The sequence below is a fragment of the Meles meles genome, chromosome 10 (assembly GCF_922984935.1).
Source record: "Meles meles chromosome 10, mMelMel3.1 paternal haplotype, whole genome shotgun sequence".
NCBI classification, from domain to species: domain Eukaryota; kingdom Metazoa; phylum Chordata; class Mammalia; order Carnivora; family Mustelidae; genus Meles; species Meles meles.
In genome coordinates this window covers 47,955,491-47,977,420 of record NC_060075.1, presented here as the reverse complement: position 1 = coordinate 47,977,420, position 21,930 = coordinate 47,955,491, and the positions used below count along the sequence as shown (strand labels likewise).

Below are 21,930 nucleotides of genomic sequence, written 5' to 3'. Positions count from 1 at the left end.
TTTCTGGGGCAGATAGTGTTATCATCCCACTTTAGGGATTTGAAGCTGATCCTCAGGGAATTTAAGTTATTGGCCCAAGTCCGCACCACTAATAAGTGGTAAAGCAAAGAGTTAATGCCAATTCTAAGACTATTCTATAGTCCCAATACCAGCATCTCCCAAAATGTGGGCCAGAGTCCCTCCTCCTTATTCAGGTAAATTTGGAAATATATTATATCCCTACAGAATTAAATTATTGTGTTGCTAAGAAGTTCTGCTGTAAATCAATCTGTTAAAACTTTAGCCCAGTATTTCTTAAACCAACAATTTTTCTTAAAGTTTTTTTTTTTTTTTTTTCAATTTGAGAGAGAGAGAGAGAGTGAGCGAGAGAGAAAGCACGAGTCGGGGGAGAGGCAGAGAAGAAACAGGCTCCCCAGCACCCTGGGATCCTGACCTGAGCTGAAGGCAGATGCAGAACTGACTGAGACACCCAGGCGCCGTCCTAAACCAACAGGTTTTGATCAGGAAAGCCTTCTCATTATTGTGTAATATCTAAAAATTTTATGTCATGCACTCTGTGGCCTTTATTTATTCAACAAAACATGGTGGAGGAACATGTATATCCTGGGCCCTTCCTGCTGGGCTAACACTTCATGTAGGGTCTGGAAACATCTCTGGGTAGAGCCCTCCTCGAAGAAACAATGCAAAGGCCCTGAGGTGCAACTAAGTTTTATTTGTTGTTGGTTGATGGGAGCACAGTGAATGAGGAAGGAAGTGGCAGGCACATGATGAATTCAGAGGGTGGTCAGGGACAAAATAGGTAGAATTTTAGCTCTATTCATATTCATTAGCATTAGGGAATAATACAGTCTACTCAGAATTGTGAAATGGGAAATGATCACTCCGGCTGCCATCTAACAAGTGGACTATGGGAGAATATGGCTGGAACCAGGAGGCCAATTAGGAGGCTGATGTAATATTCTGGGAGAGATGGCAGAGGCTGGAGCCAGGGGGTATCGGGGGAGTGGTGAGAAGGGTGAGCTCCGTTATGTAGGCAAGCCTACTGGTATTTATTAATAGACTAGCTATAATGGCTGAGGGAAGGAAAAGAAGTAAGGATGACTCCTAAGGTTGGTTGGTTTGTTTTTGTTTTTTGTTTTGTTTTGTTTTTTTGTCCAGAGCAACTTCATGGATTGTTATGCATTGAATTGTGTGCCCCCAAAAGAAATGTTGAAGCGCTAACCCCCAGTACCTCAGACTGTGACCTTATTTGGAAATAATGTCTTTGTAGATGTCATCAGTTAAATCAGAATGAGGTCATCGAGGATGAGGTTGAGACTTTAAGGCAATGTAACTGGTGTTTAGCAAAGAAACACAGAAAGGAGAGTGCCATGCAAAGTCAGAGAAGATGGCCATGTAACACTGGGGGGCAGAGACTGGAGTGGTGCATCTAACAGCCAGGAATCCCCAAGGATTATGGCAAACACCAGAAACAAGAAGAGTCAAGGAAGGATTCTCTGCTTCCTCTCCCCTCCTACAGGTTTCAGAGGGAACATGGCCCTGCCAACACACTGATTTTGGATCTCTATTTGAGATAATAAATTCTGACGTTTTAAGCCCACCCCCACCACCCTGTTTGTGGTCCTTTTTATAGTAGCCCTAGGAACTAAGACATGGATAGTGGGACCAATATCCAACTGGAGGTTGGGAAAACTCTGGAAGGAGTCAGGATGGAGGGGGTTGAACCATCAACAAACAAATGGGAAAGAGAAGCTAAACTGATTTCTTATCGAGGTATGTTTGGCATTATTATAAGCCAGGATCTCTCACAGGACCCTTTGTGAAATATTAGCTCAGTAAGATATTTATGGATTTTTTTTAAGATTATTTATTTATTTATTTGACACACGAAGAGAGAGATCACAAGTAGACAGAGCAGCAGGCAGAGAGGGGGAAGCAGGCTCCCCACTGAGCAGAGATCCCAGGACCCTGAGATCATGACTGAGCTAACGGCAGAGGCTTTTAGCCCACTGAGCCACCCACGTGCCCCAATATTAATGGATTTTAAGGGGACCAAAGTTTGGAAAAATTTGGAAAAATAAACTTAAACGGGCTTCCTGGTTCCAGAACATCTCAGAGCCTTTCTTTCATCTGTTAATGGGCAACATGTGTTTATCTGACTGTGACACTATTCTTAGAGAGCTCCTGAATCCAGAGGTTTACATAAGACATACCCAGATGAGGACACTAAGTCCCAGGTTGAACAATTTCTCTAGTCCTGGGTTAATTTTCTCAAGCCCCCACTTAACTACTATAAACAGTAAAGTTGGAATTTGAAGCCAGATCTAGATGATTCTGAAGACCATGTATTTCACAATATATCATGGTGTAAATGACATAACATAAGAAAATCTGCCTCCATCTAACTTTTGACAAAAACAGAATTCTGGGTAAACTGGCTTATCTTGGCATTTATAGGTGCTAAAATTGCAAGTGATTTAAGGACATGTTTATATACAACACAGTGAAAATCACATGCCTGGAGAATGCTTCATAATGGATTTCTAGTGTACGTCCTTCAGTTTTGAAAATGATTCTTTAGGGGTGGCTAAAGCCCTCAGTCCTTTAGGATTCACAGCAAAAGCACTATCTTCCAGTGAGAAATTCTTTATTTTTCTGATATAAATTAGCCCAATTCTTTTTAGACTCAGCCTCCTTTTTCCTATCTACTGTAACTAAATTCATCAAATAAAAAATTAAGATAAACAGTATGACAAATACAAGGGTAAGACTGGGCACTAGGGATGAGAATATTTTATATGAGGATGATTCTGGGAAATTCTGCAATGTCATCTTAAATATTACTCCCTGAGGTGACAAGAAACTCCTCCCTGATTCCAAAACAGAAATATTATTATGTATTACACATTACATATTATTAATACTCCCTTAGTTGAGTCTAGTAATTTGCTTATCTCTTAATAAGCAAATTACTAGACTCAACTAAGGGAGTTGTCTCATCTGGTCTTCAGAGTAGTTAGTGGCTCTTCAACAGGGGCCCATGCTGACAGAACAGAGCTGGGGCACACTCCAAGTTCACTAGACCATCCACTCAATTCAATAAACAGGCTGACCCTTTAACAACATGAAGACCAGGAATGTGACCCCCTGTACAGCTGAAAAGTAAGACTCCCCTCACATTTAACGACTAATAACCTACTGTTGACTGACAAGTAACATATTTTGTATGTCATATGAATTATACATTGTATTCTTACAATAAAGGAAGCTGGAAAAAAGAAATTTTTTTTTTTAAATTTATTTGACAGAGAGAGATCACAAGTAGGCAGAGAGGCAGGCAGAGAGAGGGGAAGGAAGCAGGCTCCCTGCTGAGCAGAGAGCCCGATGCGGGGCTGGATCCCAGGACCCTGAGATCATGACCTGAGCCGAAGGCAGCGGCTTAACCACTGAGCCACCCAGGCGCCCCGAAAATATTATTTTTTTGAAGATTTTATTTATTTATTTGACAGACAGAGATCACAAGTAGGCAGAGAGGCAGGCAGAGAGAGAGGAGGAAGCAGGCTCCCCATGGAGCAGAGAGCCCAATGTGGGGCTCGATCCCAGGACTCCGGGATCATGACCTGAGCCAAAGGTAGAGGCTTTAACCCACTGAGCCATCCAGGCACCCCAGAAATGAAAATATTATTAAGAAAATCATAAGGAGGGGCGCCTGGGTGGCTCAATGGGTTAAGCCACTGCCTTCGGCTCAGGTCATGATCTCGGGGTCCTGGGACCGAGTCCCGCATCGGGTTCTCTGCTCAGCAGGGAGCCTGCTTCCCTCTCTTTCTCTCTGCCTGCCTCTCTATCTACTTGTGATCTCTCTCTGTCAAATAAATAAATAAAATCTTAAAAAAAAAGAAAATCATAAGGAAGAAAAAATACATTTACAGTATTATACTGCATTTGTAAAAAAAAAAAAAAAATCTGCATGTAAGTGGTCCCATGCAGCTCAAATTATGTATCTTCAGCTCCTACTACGTGCTAGACTCCAGTGTAGGCAGAGAGAACCAAACACACAAAGTGTCTGCCTTCATGAAGTTTACCTTACAGTGGGAAAGAGCCCGATGAGAGCTATTAAGAAAATGAAAGCAGGGTAAAGGGGTTCAGAGTGATGGGTCGAGGAGTGATGTTATTTTACAACGGGATGGTTAGGGAGGGTCCCTCTGAGAAAGTGACGTGGGAGCAGCTCTGAAGGATATGAGGGACTTCCATTTGATTCCAGGGAGAAGAGAGCTCCTAGCTGGAAAACTGTGATCACAAAGGCCCTATCACAGGAGGCAAAGAGGGTGGAAACTAGTGTGGCTGGAGTCCAGCAAGTAAGGGGGAATGTGGTACTGAGTGGGTGGGGCCAGGTGTCAGATCATTCTGGGTGTTGAAAGTCAACATGTGATTTGGAGGAATCCCTTGTCCCCAGCCCTGATGTTTCCATCCACAGTGAGGCTGGCCTCTGGCCACCCTGTTGCTCACTCCCAGGAGGCTGGGGCGAGAGGTGGAAAGGTTTATCTGATGGATAAACATGGGCATGCTAGGCTCTGTACATGGAGCAATGCTCTCCTCTCTTTACCCGGTCTGGGCCTGTACACGACTGGGGAAATCTGCCCAACGCTGGGCTTCAGTCGCAGGAGATTCATTTGCCCAGAACTAAGAGTATCAGCCTAACCCAGCTTGTCTCAGGAATACAGATAGCATTTCACTCTCCACCTGCCTTGCTCCTGGTCTTCTCAATTTCTCCAGAAATCAGGGGAAGGAAAGGAGTTTGCTATTCTGGGGGGCTCCCTATTTTATTCTATTCTCCCAGTAGAATAGAACTTGGGGTTTACTCTGAGTGTAACAGGCTGGAATTTTTTCCCACTGCACCTCACTGTCTCTATTATCCTGCAAACATTTCATCATATATGTAATTAGGAAAGGCATCCTTAACAGAATCAGCTTCACACACATATTCAGAATTTGAATATTCAAATATTGAATTTGAAGTCCCATACGGTCTGACTTGCCCACACAAGCCCTGGAAAGCTATAAGAGTTGATCACAAGAAATGATCTTTAAAAATCTAACTGTCTCAGGGGTGCCTGGATGGCTCAACCAGTTAAGCGTCTGCCTCCAGCTCAGGTCATGATCCCAGGGTCCTGGAATGGAGCCCCGTGTCAGGTTTCCGGTCAGCAGGGAGCCTGCTTCTCCCTCCACACCTCCCCACCACTTGTGCTCTTTCTCTCTCAAATAAATAAAGGAAATATTAAAAAAAAAAAAAATCAGACCATCCCAAATACCTTCGCACAGGTAACCAGAGGGCAACAAATTCATGGACTACTTAACAAGAACAAATAAATGTGGAACCGAAACCCCTAGTTAAGTATTTTTTTTTTGTAAAGATTTAATTTATTTATTTGACAGAGAGAGATCATAAGTAGCCAGAGAGGCAGGCAGAGAGAGAGGGGGAAGCAGGCTCCCCGCCAAGCAGACCCTGGGACCATGACCTGAGCCGAAGGCAGAGGCCTAACCCACTGAGCCACTCAGGTGCCCCCTCGTAAGTATTTTAAAATCAAGTATGCATCGTATCCAAGAGGAGCCCACAGACTTATTGATCTGGTTCTTCTGCCATGGAATGGAAACATCACCTACAATTACCTCTGAAGTTTCTGAAAGCAAAACAAAACAAAGCTAACAAAACAAACTCTTTTCATTCTCTTTCTTGCTGCATTCTCACTTCTGTCCATACCATCTTGCCCCAATCACTAATGATCTCCAAATTCCCAAATTCAAAGGTCTTTGTCTTAATTGCCTTCTCTGACATGTTGACATTACCGCTTTGGTAAATTTACCAATGCTTTGCCTTCTGTAATCTGTGCTTTCGTGGATCTTCTAGAATGCTTTCTTTCATGGCTACCTTTTCTCCTGCCTTCCCCTTAAAGGGTTTCCCAGGAGTCTAACCTTGGTCCACAGCTTATCTCTCTCCACACATTCTTTCCAGGGTGGTCCCATCACTCTAAGATGAATTTCCATGGGACACCATTCAAATAACCACTCTTCTCCGAAGCCGCAGGCTCTTCTACCCAGCTGCCTGCTGAATACCTTCATCCCATGCCCCATGGATATATGAAACTCAACTGGTCCACACGGAACCTAATCCTTTTGCTAAAACACAGTGAATTGAACACATTTGTTTATTTCTGTTCCCTCACAAAACCATGCTAATAAATCCCACGGCCAAAGAAAACAGCAAATATGGCAGATCAAAATTTTGTTGTTACTGTTAGATGAAAAGTGAACAGGTAGTTTGCAAAGAATAAAAGCAGAATATCAATGAGAAACAAGCTCATTCATGTCACAAAATCACAGACAGGCCAATCGTAAGTCCGGGACACTGCGGGGGGCAAGGGACAGCATGGCACAAAACCAGAGGGACAGATGAGAGTCTGTAACACAGGGTAGAGCCTCAGAACCCTCCTGACCCTTGCAGAGGAACAGACTCCTTCTGCAGAAAATTTATTCTTTGAAAAATTAAGCCATTGAAACTCTAGACTTGAGAATATGAAATATAGGAAAATTTGGGGAAGAAATTCTACATACTGATTGCCTCTGGTCCCTCCAACACTCAGCTCTAAGAAAGCTGACAGCCCTCTCCGCCTCTATCTCTCACCCATGCAGGAGAATGAAGGACTTTTCTCTGGAATACTTGAATCCACTGAAAGAAGAGTCCTATACAGACTTACTTGTCCTTGTGAATATTACTTGCGAAGTACCTTGGAACCCACTGATCAACAACTAGGGAGCCAGGAAACTGCTGGCAAATCCTTTCAAGACAATGGAGCTTCCAACCAGCAACTTGGTTTCTCACACTGAATATAAAACTAGAGTCAAAGAAGTGCTGGACATTGGAAGAAAGCCTTTAATTTGGAAGAAAAAGCAAAAGAAATTACTTGAAAAAAAATCAGAAGAAACAAAAATACAAGGTGTGGAATAATTCTTCAAAAACCATATATATACACACACACACACACACACACACACACATATATATATATGGTGTATATACATATATAGCAGATATATCTTTAGGGAGGTAAGAGAAGATATTACATTCATTTAACCACAGAATACTTCATTCTTAAAAGATAATGAAGGACATGGGGCGCCTGGGTGGCTCAGTAGGTTAAAGCCTCTGCCTTCAGCTCAGGTCATGATCTCAGGGTCCTGGGATGGAGCCCGGCATTGGGCTCTCTGCTCAGCAGGGAGCCTGCTTCTTCCCTCTCTCTCTGCCTGCCTCTCTGCCTACTTGTGATATCTCTCTCTATCAAATAAATAAAATATTTTAAAAAAAAAGATAATGAAGGACAAGAACTTGTTCCTGAGAACTAAAAATAAGGTGGGAGCAATTTTAAGATTTTGATAAAAGGGTGGGACAATAAAGACACATAAATCTCCTAGAAAATAAAACTAAAAGAAAAAAAGGCTTAAAAAATATATAGAGATAGATAGAAAAAAGATAAGATAATTAAGAGATTGGTTCTGGAAGACCAACATCCAACTAATGGGGGTTCTAGAAAGAGAAGAGAGGTACAATGCAAGAGAGGAAATTATCAAAGCGATAATACAAAAACATTTAGCAGAGGTATAGACATGACTCCCAGATTTAAAGGGACCACCAAGTTCCCAGATCAAGGAATGAAATGACACAGAAGAGTTTCCAGAAATAAAGAGACGTCATTAACTTTCCAGAGAGAGAAAGAGAGATATCACAAAAGAGTTTCAAGAACCAAGATGACATTAAACTTTTCAATAGCAGCTAAGAGATGCTGGGAAAACATGCTTCAAAATACCAAGAGGAAAATAATTTTCAAATTAGAATTATGTGCTCAGCTGAACTTTCAAACAAGTGTGAGGATAAATTAAGGGAATCTTGTAAGGTTTCTAACAAACTAATTCTTACACTACACAGCTCAGGAAGCTACTGGTAGATATTTTCCACCAAAACCATGATGAAAACCAAGAAAGGGAAAGATAAAAATTTCATGACTAGGGGAACTAATGCAGAAGAGAAATCCAAGATGACCGCTCTGCCTGGAGAGCCACCAGTGTGGGTCGGAGCAGTAAGACAGAGCAAAGATCCTCAAGAAAATAAAAAATACATTTACCACACAGGTTTTTGTAAAAAATCGTATCTGTAAGGATAGTACAGTTCTGTTCACAGCTTCGGAAGAAGTCCTGATAATGTCACATAAAACTAAGCAATCCGAAAAGAGGAAGTTGTTCTCTCTATGGAGAACATAAAGCTGTACAGGAAGGCAATGCAGAGTATATTACTCGGCTCAGCAGTGAGTCATACTTGCATAATAAAGTAAGCATCAGACACTGATTTAGCAACAACCAGATATTCGATAGCCATTTGAACAGGATGGGGGACAGGCAAGTTGGGACATCAGGTAAGAGTGCTAAATTCCCACCTTGATTAATAGGAAGTCCATAGGAAATATCTCAAATTGAGGAAAATACACAACTCTTAAACCAGTAAGTCAAGAAACAGACTATGCAGATTACTTAGAAAGTTGGAGTTAGGTAACAGAAGAAACAGACAAGAGTCAGAGGAAACCTTACAGATAAGGGAAGGGTGGGAGTGATGGTGAAGACACTAAAATTTTTTATGATGAGAAGTGTAATACGATTTGAATTTTTCACCTACATATGTGAATTATGTTGACAAAAATCAAAAGTAATCAAGAAGAACCCAAACACCCAACTTAGTATCTTCTTCCCTAAACATGTTCCTATTTCTCTATTTTCTGTCTTTGTTAGAAATATTCTCAAATATTCTCAATTCTCAAATTGCCTATATTTTAACCATATCTCTCAGTTAAGCTGAGAGTCTGAACAAAGGGTGGGAATTTGGGGCGCTTGGGTGGCTCAGTGAGTTAAAGCCTCTGCCTTCCGCTCAGGTCATGATCTCAGAGTCCTGGGATTAAGCCCCGCATTGGGATCTCTGCTCGGCGGGGAGCCTGCTTCCTCTCTCTCTGCCTGCCTCTCTGCCTACTTGTGGTCTGTCTGTCAAATAAATAAACAAATAAAAATCTTAAAAAAATGGGGCGCCTGGGTGGCTCAGTGGATTAAGCCACTGCCTTCGGCTCAGGTCATGATCTCAGGGTCCTGGGATCGAGCCCCGCATCGGGCTCTCTGCTCTGCAGGGAGCCTGCTTCCTCCTCTCTCTCTGCCTGCCTCTCTGCCTACTTGTGACCTCTCTCTCTGTCAAATAAATAAATAAAATCTTTAAAAAAAAAAAAATCTTAAAAAAAAAAAAAAAAGAGTGGGAATTTTAAAAAAGAAAACCACAGGCCGAAAATGACATCACTTAGGCCAAGTCCCCAAACTAGGGTTTAATGCATAGTCTAACTGCAGATTCAACCTTTCCCAGAAATATAGTCTTCATTAGTCAGTCAGGAATTTTCTGATGGGTACCAGGGAGTCTGCCACAGGGGTCCTCTCCACCCTCTCCCTGGGAAGATGAGGTCATCTGCATGATAAGACTCTTTGCTTTTCCCCCTAAGAGAAAGATGAACAATTATTTTCTTTCACTAATAACTTTCTTGCTCCACCCTCCTATAAAAACCTTCCTTTTTTTTTTTTAATGGAGCCTCAGAGATTCCCTTCTACTTGCTAGATGGAATGCTGATCCAATTCAGAAATCACTTGATAATCACTTGAAATCACTTGACCAGTTAGATCTTTAAAAATTAAAAAAAAATTAAAAATGGGAAAGAAAAGGAAAGGAGAAAGAGTTTCAAAACACTGAAGCTAGAAGGGGCGCCTGGGTGGCTCAGTGGGTTAAAGCCTCTGCCTTCGGCTCAGGTCATGATCCGGGGGTTCCGGGATGGAGCCCTGCATGGGGTTCTCTGCTCAGCGGGGAGCCTGCTTCCTCCTCTCTCTCTGCCTGCCTCTCTGCCTACTTGTGATCTCTCTCTGTCAAATAAATACATAAAATCTTAAAAAAAAACACCAAAACACTGAAGCTAGAAACCCTGCATTTTCTTGATTTATCTCTCTCCTTGCAGCCTTCCCTAGGCCAATCAATCACTAACTGAATCTCTTAGTTGTCTTTCAAATTTGCCCTCTGCTCCTTAGCACTACTCCCATGTCCTAATCCAGGTCCTTATCATGACTTATCATATATCTAAGCCATTCATGACCCTGACCTTAACTCCTAGTTAGATGAATTTCCCCACACTCATTTGCTGTTGCCTTTCCTATTTTCTTGGGCCAGGGGTTTTAGACCTTTTCAAACTCTGTTGCATGGCAACAGATAACCAATGCACAGGCAAGATATCAGCATAAAGTAGGAAGTGGATAAAAGGCAGAATGGAGCGGGAGAAGTCAATAGATGGCAGACTGCAGAGAGCCTGGAAGCTGTTCAGAACCTTTATCCTCTAGTGAAGAAATTACTGAGGGCTCTGCATTTTGTAAAGAATATTATGGCCATAGTGTGAGGATGGATTTAAATGAAAAGAGAGAAGGCACAGACACCAGTTAATAGAGTTTACAGTAACACAGAACTAAGACGAAGGAGCCTAAACCAGGTAAAGGCAATAGTAAAGGTGTGGATAGGGCAGACTTCAAAAATAATGTGAAGGTAAAATTAACAGGACCTTGTGAATGATGAGATGTTATATGCTGAAATAGAACAGAACCTAGGATGATTCCCAGATCTGACTTACAGGGCTGGGGCAGATAGTGGTATCATTAACTAAGAACTCCCACCGATGTAGGAAAAGATGTTAGGGTTTGAAGCTGACAGCCAAGGAAGAATTCTTGAGACATCTTTGGTGCAAAAGGTGATTTTATTAAAGCACAGGTACAGGACATGTGGGCAGAAAGAGCTGCCCCGGGGTCATGATGAGTGACCCATTATATACTTTCAAGTTGGGAGGGGGTTAGGGATAATAAAAATCTCTAATGAATTTTGGAAGCAAGGATTCCAAGACCTTGGAGGGACTAGCTATTGTTGGGGAAAGGTCATTTATTACTGTCTAATAAAACCTGAGTCATGAGACCCTTCAGATGTGTATCCGTGGGTCATATGCTTGGGGAATGACTGCCAACATGTACCTTGGGGCCAGGGTGAGGGGGCCATGGGATGGTAGAGATAAAGCAAATTCCCAGAGGAATTTTTATATGTTAAAGTAGACTTACAGGATCCTGGGGGACTAAGAATGCCTTTTGCCCTTAGCAAAGTATTAACTCCGAGGCAGCTGAGTCCCTGGAGGAATTTCACTTTGACTGTTTCAAGGACGCGTCAATAGACTATAGATGACAAGCAAATTTAATAATTTTTCTTCTGCCTTTGTTTCCCACATCACTACTACTCGATTTCGCCATGCTTTTAACTAGCATTAGTGCATTAATGGGTATGCATGTGTGTATGTGTGAGCACGTGCAAGCACTCGAGTATATGAAGGGAGGAGTAAAGAAATCTGAGAAACTGAAAATCAGCCCTTCTGGTAATCACATAGCAATGTTCCCAACAGAACAGTGACAACATTTCTACATGCCGAAGGCCACACTGCAGCTGCCAAATGACTGACAATCCTTTGTTCTGGGTAGTTCCTGCTTTCTTAGCGATGTGTCCCCAGTCCTACTTTGTTGCTCCCACCCCGTGAACCAAGACTGCTGTGATAGTTGCTGAATTGCCTTGAACACCACATCCCCCACCCCTACTTCCTGATCCCTCCTTTGTCTCACTCAGCATGAGGCCAAACCTTTCAGAGGTCTTGTCCTATGTCCCCCAGTCCCTTGGGTATATGTCCTCCTTTGCTGCAGGTAAGCGAATAAAATTAATTTTGCATCATTATAAATAAAGAGAAGTTAGACGGACCACAAAATTGAGAGAGAAGAGAAAATAAAGGTAAACCTAGAGGGCAGCTGAGGGCTCTATCTATTATTCTGTGATAAAAAAGCAAGACTCTGCCACAATTTCTGAAGGTACAACATTGATTATGAAAATTTTCAAATTTGTCAGAAAAGGTGAAAAATTTTACAGTGTATATAATACCCCTACTGAAATTCTATTATCATTCAACTGGTATTGATTTAGCAACTACTCTCTGCCTACAGCTATGCCTACCTGTAAAGACAAAAAAGGCAGAGTGAATTTAGGGAACAAGGAAGAGCTTGATTTGGCAGGAGCACTGTTCTTGAGGGGGTCATGTGACTTTGGTCTGGGCAGTTATGTTGGAATCACATGGAGGACACTGCAGTTCACGGCAGGAAGTTTATACATGGGAGGGGGGCAAGATGGTGTAAGAGTAGGGACTCTATTTCAACCGCTCCCCTGAACTGAGCTGGAGATCTACCAAAGCACTCTGAACCCCATGAAATCTGCCTGAGATACAAGATTATACATGTCTGGATCTCTACGGGGGCAGAGGATCATCAGTCGAGAGGTACAAAAAACGGAAGTGGGAGTGCACAGACAGGGAGGATAAACAGAAGGGGGTTGGGGAGCCTCCAGATGCCAGCCATTAGAAAGTAATACTCCAATGTGAAAGTGCTCTGCACTTGTACACCAGCAATAGCTTGGAGACTGGTGGCTGCAAGACAGGAAGGGACTGATAACAGCACTCAAACAAAACAAGGGGCTTAAGGGACAATTGCTGGGACCAGGCGGCTGTAGGCACAGACCTAAGCCCATGGTCCCGGAAGGCTGAAGCCAATGGCCCCCTGTGCCTGAGAGGACCAGGCTTGCACTGGTGCCCATGGTCCTGGGAACGGCGGCCACTGGGATCAGGCTTGCCTGGACCTGTATTGCTTGGGGTTTGGTGGCACAAAGGTACAGAAACAAGCGAGGACCTCAGCCAACCACTGAGAGGGTTGCTAGGGTCACACACAGCCTGTAGGAGGCTGCGCTGTTCATTGGAGCTTGAAGGGGGTAGTCTGTGTTCTGGAAGATTCAGAGAGGAGTGGTCTGTGGCTTCTCTCTGAGGCAGAGGTCTGGGTGTGGACAGTTTACTTTGCTCTGACCCTCCAAAGAGTCGAGAAAAGCTGGCAGAGAACAAAAGCCTCCAGAGAACAAAAGCCCAAAACCAGTTTCCACAGAGTCCAGCCCTTTGATAGAAGACAGGCAACTCCGCCCAAGCAGTATCGACTGAAAAACAAGTGGCAGGCCCCTCCCGCAGAAGACAAGCCAAAAGAATAGAGGACAACAACCCCAGGGTCCCCATAAAACTGCAAAACCCAAACACCAGAGGAAAACAGTATATTAAGCTCCTGGTTTTGACTCACAGCCTGTATATTTCTTGGATAGAACTTTTCTCTCTCTCTTTTTAAAAATTCTTTCTCATGATTCTTGGTTCTTTTTTTTTTTTTTAACCTACTTATCATTCCAACTAGATATTTAACACAACATATTCCATAGTAACTTTTTCATACATATATTTTTTTTCCTTTTCTTTATATATATAGATATAAGCTTCAATGTAGTCCTTTTTCCCCTACTCAATACTACCTTTATATATATATACCAGTTTTAATTTCCTTCTGTCTCTGGAAAGTTGAGTTCTCAAACAAAGATAACAAGATACACCCAGGAAGGACTGAAATACCCTTCCTCACCCACATGGAGGGACTGTAACCAATTTCCCGCCACCTCCTCACCCCACTTTTTTATTTATTTTTCTTTTTTTGTTGGTGTTTTTGTTTTTGTACTTTATAAATTTTACTCTTGGGACCCATTTTAGCTGTTTTTTTTTTTTTTTTTTTTTTTTTTCTTTTTGGTGGTGACTTCTGATTGCTCTGAAACTTCCCAGGGTGCACTGAACTTGCCTGAATAGTGGTTACTATTTTTAGCTGTACATTCCCTCAACCACAACTTAACAGAATGACAAGGAGGAGGAATTCCCAACAAAGAAAAGACCCAGAGACAATGGCCTCTCCAGCAGTTCTAATGGATATGGATATAAGCAAGATGTCAGAAATAGACTTCAGAGCAGCAGTTATGAAGACAATAGTCAGGCTGGGGAAAACGATTAATGGCAACATAGATTCGTTAAGGGCAGAAGTGAAAGAAGATTTGGCAGAACTTAAAAATGCTATCAATGAGACACAATCTAGTCTAGATACTCCTTAACAGTTAGGGGAAATGAGTCAGAAGAATGATTATTGATCTTGAAGAAAAACTGATAGAAAAGAAGAAGCAGGGGGAAGCCTGGAACAAACAGCTTAAAATCTATGAAAACAGAATTAGAGAAATAAATGATGCCATGAAACATTCCAACGTCAGAATTACTGGGATCCCTGAGGAGGTGGGGAGATAGAGAGGACTAGAAGATATATTTGAACAAATCTTAGCCAAGAACTTCCCCAATCTGGGGAATGAAACAAGCAATTGTGTCCTAAAGGCAGAGAGGACATCCCTCAAGATCAATGAGGGCAGATCAATGCCCAGGCATGTAATAGTAAAACTTGCAAATCTTAGAACCAAGGAAACCATTTTAAGGGCAGTTGGGGGAAGATATTCCTTATGTACAGAGAAAGGACCATCAGAATAATGTCAGACCTGTCTACAGAGATGTGGCAAGACAGAAAGGGCTGGAAAATCATATTCAGGGCACTAAATAAGAAGAATATGCAGCCAAGAATTCTTTATCAAGCAAGGCTGTCATTCAGAATAGATGGAGAGGTAAGAAGCTTCCAGGACCGGCAGAGACTTAAACAATATGTGACCAGTAAGCCGGCCCTGCAAGAAATATTAAGGGGGGCAGGTTCTGTAGAAGGAGAAAGACCCCAAGAGTGATACAGAACAGAGATGTACAGAGATAATCCATAGAAACAAAGACTTCACAGGCAACATGATGACAATAAAATCTTATCTATCAGTAATCACTCTCAACGTAAACAGCCTAAATGCTCCCATAAAATGGCACAGGGTTGCAGATTGGATAAAAAGACAGGACCCACAAAATGCTATCTAAAAGAGACTCATTTTGAACCTGAAGATACATCCAGACTGGAAATGAAAGGATGGAGAACAATCTTTCCTGCCAGCGAACCTCAAAAGAAAGCTGGGGCAGGAATTCTCATATCAGATAAATTAGATATTAAGCTAAAGACTGTAGTCAAGTACAGAAGGACACTATATCATTCTTAAAGGGTCTATCCAACAAGAAGATCTAACAGTTGTAAATATCTATGCTCCCAACATGGGAGCAGCCAACTACAAAAACCAACTGTTGATCAAAATAAAGAGACATATCGATAATAATACATTAATTGTAGGAGACCTTAACACTCCACTCTCAGCAATAAACAGATCAACTAAGCAGAAAATCAACAAAGAACCAAGAGCTTTGAATAACGCATGGACCAGATGGACCTCATAGATATATACAGAACATTCCACCCTAAAACAACAGAAAACACATTCTTCTCAAGTGTAGATGGAAACTTTCTCCAGAATAGACCACATACTGGATCACAAATTGGGTCTCAACTGTACTAAAAGACTGAGATTATTCCCTGCATATTCTCTGACCACAATGCTTTGAAACTGGAACTCAATCACAAGAAAAAGTTTGGAAGAAATGCAAACATTTGGAAGCTAAAGACCATCCCACTCAAGAATGTATGGGTCAATCAAGAAATCAAAGAAGAACTTAGTTAATTCATGTAAACCAATGAGAACGAAGACATATCGATCCAAAACCTAAGGGATATGGCAAAGGCAGTCCTAAGGGGGAAATACATAGCCATCCAAGCCTCACTCAAAAAAAAAAAAAAGAAAAGAAAAAGAAAAAGAAAAAAATCTCGAATACACAAGCTGTCTTTGCACCTTAAAAATCTGGAGAATCAACAACAAAGTAAGCCTAACCCATGCATGAGAAGGGAAATAATTAAGATTAGAGCAGAGATCAATGAATTAGAAACCAGAAATACAGCAGAACACTTTAACAAAACTGGAAACTGGTTCTTTGAAAGAATAAGATCAATAAACCATGGTCAGACTTATCCAAAAGAAAAGAGAAAGGACCCAAATTAATAACATTGTGAATGCAAGGGGAGAGATGATGACTAACACCAAGGAAATAAATACAATTATCAGAAGTTATTATCAACAGCTCTATGACAATAAATTAAGCAACCTGGAAGAAATAGATGCATTCTTGGAAACCTATAAACTTCCAAGACTGAAACAGGAAGAAATTGACAACCTGAATAACAAGATTGAAGCAATGATCAAGAACCTCCCAAAAAACAAGAGTCCAGGGTCTGATGGATTCCCTGAGGAATTCTACCACATATTCAGAGAAGAAATAATACCCATTCTCCCAAAGCTGTTTCAAAAAATAGAAAGAGAAGAAAAACTTCCAGACTCATTCTATGAGGCCAGCATTACCTTGATCCCAAAACTAGCCAAAGAACTCATCAAAAAGAAGAATTTCAGACCAATATCCCTGATGAATACAGATGTCAAATTCTCAACAAGATTCTAGCTATCAGGATCCAACAGTACATTAAAAGGATTATACAGCAGGACCAGGTGGGATTTATCCCTGGGATGCAAGGGTGGTTCGACATTCGCAAATCAATCAATGTAATAGACACATAAATAAGAGAAGAGCCAAGAACCACATGGCCCTCTCAACTGATGCAGAAAAAGCATTTACAAAATAATTTTCTGATTAAACCTCTTCAGAGTATAGGGATAGAAGGAATATTTCTCAACTTCATAAAATCCATCTATGAAAAACCCACAGCAGATATCATTCTCAGTGGAGGAAAGCTGAGAGCTTCCCACTGAGATCAGGAACATGACAAGGATTTCCACTCTCACCACTACTGTTTTACATAGTACTAGAAGTCCTAGCAATAGCAATCAGACAGCAAAAAGAAATAAAATGTATTCAAATTGGCAAAGAAGTCATCAAACTCACTCTCTTTGCAGGTGACATGCTCACCCAAGTCTCCATCCCCAAATTACTAGAACTCATACAGTAATTCAATAATGTGGCAGGATAAAAAATCAATGCACAGAATCAGTTACTTTCTTATACACTAACAATGAAACTGTGGAAAGAGAAATTAAAGAATTGATTCCATTTACAACAGCACCAGAAACCATAAGATACCTTGGAATAAACCTAACCAAAGAGGTAAAGGATCTGTACTTCAGGAACTACAAAACACTCATGAAAGAAATTGAAGAAGACACAAAAAGATGGAAAAACATTCCATGCCCATGGATTGGAAGAATAAACATTGTTAAAATGTCTATACTGCCCAGAGCAATCTATACTTTCAACGCCATCCCAGTCAAATTACTCATGGCATTTTTCAAAATTCTAGAACAAACAATCTTAAAATTTGTATGAAGCAGAAAAGACTCTGAATCACCAAAGATATGTTGAAAAAGAAAAACAAATCTGGGGGCATCATATTGCTTGATTTCAAGGTATATTACAAAGCTATGATCACCAAGACAGCATGGTACTGGCACAAAAACGGACACATAAACCAATGAGACAGAATAGAGAGCCCAGATATGGACCCTCAACTCTATGGTCAACTAATCTTCAACAAAGCAGGAAAAAATATCCAAAGGAAAAAAGACAGTCTCTGCAATGAACGGTGCTGGGAAAATTGGACAGCTATGTACAGAAGAATGGAACTGGACCATTCTCTTACACCATACACAAAGATAAACTCTAAATGGATGAAAGAACACAATGTGAGATAGGAATCCATCAAAATCCTAGAGGAGAACATAGGCAGTAACCTCTTCAACATCAGCCACAGCAACTTCTTTCAAGACATGTCTCCAAAGGCAAGGGAAACAAAAGTGAAAATGAACTTTTGGGACTTTATCAACATAAAAAACTTCTGCTCAGCAAAGAAAACAGTCAACAAAACAAAGACGCAACCCACGGAATGGGAGAAGATTCACAAATGACACTACAGACAAAGGGTTGATATCTAAGATCTATAAAGAACTTCTCAAACACAACACCCAAAAAACAGATAATCAAGTCAAAAAATGGGCAGAAGACATGAACAGACACTTCTCCAAAAAAGACATACAAATGACTAACAGACACATGAAAAAGTGTTCATCATCATGAGCCATCAGGGAGATTTAAATCAAAATCACACTGAGATACCACCTTACACCAGTTAGAATGGCAAAAATTGACAAGGCAAGAAACAACACATGTTGGAGAAGTTGTGGAGAAAGGGAAACACTCTTACCCTATTGGTGGGAATGCAAATTGGTGCAACCACTTTGGAAAACTGTGGAGGTTCCTCAAAAAATTAAAAATAGAGCTACCCTGTGACCCAGCAATTTCACTACTGGATATTTACCCCAAAGATATAGATGTAATGAAAAGAAGGGCCATATGCACTCCAATGTTCACAGCAGCCATGTCCACAATAGCCAAACTGTAGTAAGAGCTGAGATGCCCTTTAACAGACAAATGGATAAAGAAGATGTGGTCCATATACATGATAGAATATTACTCAGCCTTCAGAAAGGATGAATACCCAACTTCTGCATCAACATGGATGGGACTGGAGGAGATTATGCTGAGTGACATAAGTCAAACAGATAAAGTCAATTATCATATGGTTTCACTTATTTGCAGAACATAAGTAATAGCACAAAGGACATTAGGAGAAGGAAGGGAAAAATGAAGTGGGAGAAACTGGAATGGGAGATGAACCATGAGAGACCATGGACTCCATGAAACAAACTGAGCTTTTTAGAAGGGAGAGGGTTGGGGAGATCAGTGATGGAACACTACATCAAAAACCAATGCTGTACTGTATGGTGACTAACATAAGACAATAAAAAAAAAGAAAAAGAAACAGAATCCAGGCCAAAAAAAAAAAAAAAAAGAAGTTTATACTTCATCCTGGTTGCAGCCAGGAGGCACTGAAGGCATTTAAGGAGGGAAGTGTCTTGTGCTTTAGAACGCTCATTCCAGCATCAGTGTTAGGCTAGAGTTGAGAGGATCTGACATCTGAGAGCTAAATTGGGAGACTTTGCAAATTATCTGGGACAAAGTAAAGGTTGAACTGTGAATAGATCAGATTGCAGAGAAAGAAAAAGGAAACTCGATCTCTTGGGAGCTGGGTTACCTACTCCCCCAAAGAACCATATAGTTACACCAAGATATGTCTAGTGGTCTTTCTGAAAGGTAAGTAATGGGATACGGAGTCTCAAAGGAGAAAGGAGAAAGGGCTAGCCCCGGATGCCTACATAAATATTTTGACCTGTAAATAACCCTAACAGTTTAAAATGAACCACTAATTAGAATCAGAATATGTAGAAAAGATTAAGTAATTCCCAAGGATTTGGAAAGATAAGATGCTAAGAATTTGCTCTATCAGGCCAACTGATCAAAGGACCTAAAGTTATCCCCTCCTCTTCCCATCTAACTTCCCAGGTTCTGGTTTAAAGCAATAAAAGAAAAACATATGGTTTCATGTACAAGGCTATTCCTGTAATATCTCCGAAGGAGAGAAATGTCAATACTGTAGTTTCAGTTCATTTATGCTTAGTAGTTGGGTTTTATGATGAAAGTACCTGATCACTGTGCTGTGAACCAAGTCCATTGCTGCTTAAATCTTGGAACTTGCAAATATCAGAATAAGTTTAAACTCCGTTCCTATTTTTGGCCAAGGTACAGTTCTTAGCATTCTGTCCAGCTTATTCTCTCTCAAATCTATGTAGATATTCATGAATCATTCTTCAAAAGGTACCTTTCAAATTATGAGAAACTTACATATTTCCATTCTTTAAATGTTCTTAGTTCAGCCCACGAAAACCCCACAGTATTAAATCCCTGGGAATGCTAACCTGAAATAATCCCATTTGCTCTTTAAAATGAACTATACTTCCTATTAATGGGTCATTACCTATTTACCTTGGGAATTTCAGTGCTAATAAATGGGTATCTGATGTTATCTGAGGCAGTAATTAAGCTCTTCTCATCTTACTTCAGTGCATACCAATATTGTAGTCAACACTCAGTCTTTCCTCTGACACATCATATGCTTTCTAAAACAAAAACAAAGTCATCAACAAAATACGGCCATGTCGTTTGCTTCTTGTTATTTTCTCAAGGGTTGTGAACTGGCAAGTCCTGTGGACTTGCTTAACACTCTTCTAAGTTACTTAAATCACCTGTCAGTCAAAACCCACTTATTTCTCAGGCTCCAAAATCAGTCTAGAAGAACCCCATTAAAAATTGGTTTATAAGCTAGAGTCATATATTTTGTGAGACCACGTATGTCCTCCCAAAAAACCCAACTCCCTCCCCCCACCAAAAAAAAGAATGAAACAGCTTCCTGCTAGGAACACTTGTATTACACTGTAAAGAGTTACCACTGGACTTAGAGTGGCCTGGAGCACAAATCTAGAAAGCCCAGTCGACCTAAGGATCTTGACAACTGTACAGACTCTCATACACCAACAAAGCCAGTGTGATCTACCTTTTCCAAAAATGTAAAAATTCCCATTTTGAACAACTTTCTTAAAAGCTACAGTTCAAATTAGCAAAATTCATCCTAGTTGGATTTTTTTTCTTCCCTCCATCTCTGTTTTTACTCATCTCACACCAAAAATAGTAAAAAGTTAGTTGTCCATTTAAGAGGAGGAGAAAATATAAGTGTCTTTAAAATAGGGAGACTGGGGCTTAGCAAACCTAAAAAAATGTACTCAAAGTCACCAACTAGCAAAATGCATTGCTGGGATTTGAATCCATAAATACACCAAAGCCTATTTTTTCCTGTGAGACCAAGCTGCCCCAAAAGGTACTGAGTGCTTCCATTTGTCTCTAAGGGTCCCACTGACTCCTAGGAACTTCCCTGTAAGGGCTGAATTCGCTTGGCAGGGAGCTGCTTCCAGCTATCCTGTGTCCCCGTTTTCCCCTAGTCCTATATTCCAGGTCTCTCTTCTGTGCTTGCTTTCTCTCTATCAGGACAATTCTTCTGTGGGGTGCTCAACTCGAAGGCATTTCCCGCTTCCCCTCTTCCACAGCACCCACAAAATCAAAACATCCCAAAGACGTGTTGAGGGAGGCAGGGGGTGTGTCCACACCAGGCATCAAGAGTAAAGGGGGTACCCCAAGGCTTCGCGCACCCCGGGGAAAACCCTGAACCGAGAGATTTCCTGGCGTGCCATAAGCCCCGGTGCGACTGCCTCGGACCGTGCCAGGAGCCTCCGGGAACGTTCCCTGGGCCTGGCGCACCTAGAGCCTAGCGCCAAGCCTCCCCGGTTCCCAACCTGGAAACTCCCAGCCGGCCAAGCGCTAGCTCCCTCCTTGTGCACAGGGCTCCGCAGACACCCGCCCGGCGCTGCAGGCGTCCCAGGACAACCGCGAGGCAGGACCCCGCGCGCCGCGTCGCACTCACCAGAGCCCGCAGATCCGCGCAGCCGTGGCGCAGGCGGCGAGAAGTGCGGCAGCCCGACCCCTCCCGACTACTCTGCCCGACGCCGGCTTCTGAGCGCGCCTCTCCGCGGCCCACGTGACCTAGACCTTTGGAGTCAGAGGTAGGTCCCCACCTCCAGTCCCCGCGACCCGGCCGCGCGCAGGCACCCTCCGACCTGGAAGAAGCAGGCACCCCAGAGGGGAATACTGAAAAAGTAAAGGGAGAAATGTCGGCTGCGGGCGCAGCTCTGGTGGGTTTCTTTGCGTGTTTTGATTTCCCTCCCTCTGCTGTTATCGGAATTTAAACATCATATTTAAAAATCTTCTCCCCCTCCCCCGCCCCACCCTGTGGGTGCTTGCAATGAGGGTGCTCACAACCCGGGTGTTTGCATCTGGAAACCGAGTGGTGTTTTTCCTGTCACTGTTTAGAAAGCCCACTTGTATTCATCCCAAGTGCCCATTGCAGTCTACTGATCCTGAG

At 41.9% G+C, this 21,930-nt stretch overlaps 1 protein-coding gene across 1 annotated transcript in view; it reads right to left on the bottom strand.

Moving 5' to 3' along the window:
- CPVL (carboxypeptidase vitellogenic like) overlaps nt 1–21,530 on the bottom strand; it is a 131,033-nt gene extending 109,503 nt beyond the window's left edge. The window contains exon 1 of the mRNA XM_046019973.1: nt 21,433–21,530. The gene's annotated coding sequence lies outside the window, so the exon portion shown is untranslated. The remainder of the gene's footprint in view (nt 1–21,432) is intronic.
- Between the last annotated feature and the right edge of the window lie 400 nt (nt 21,531–21,930).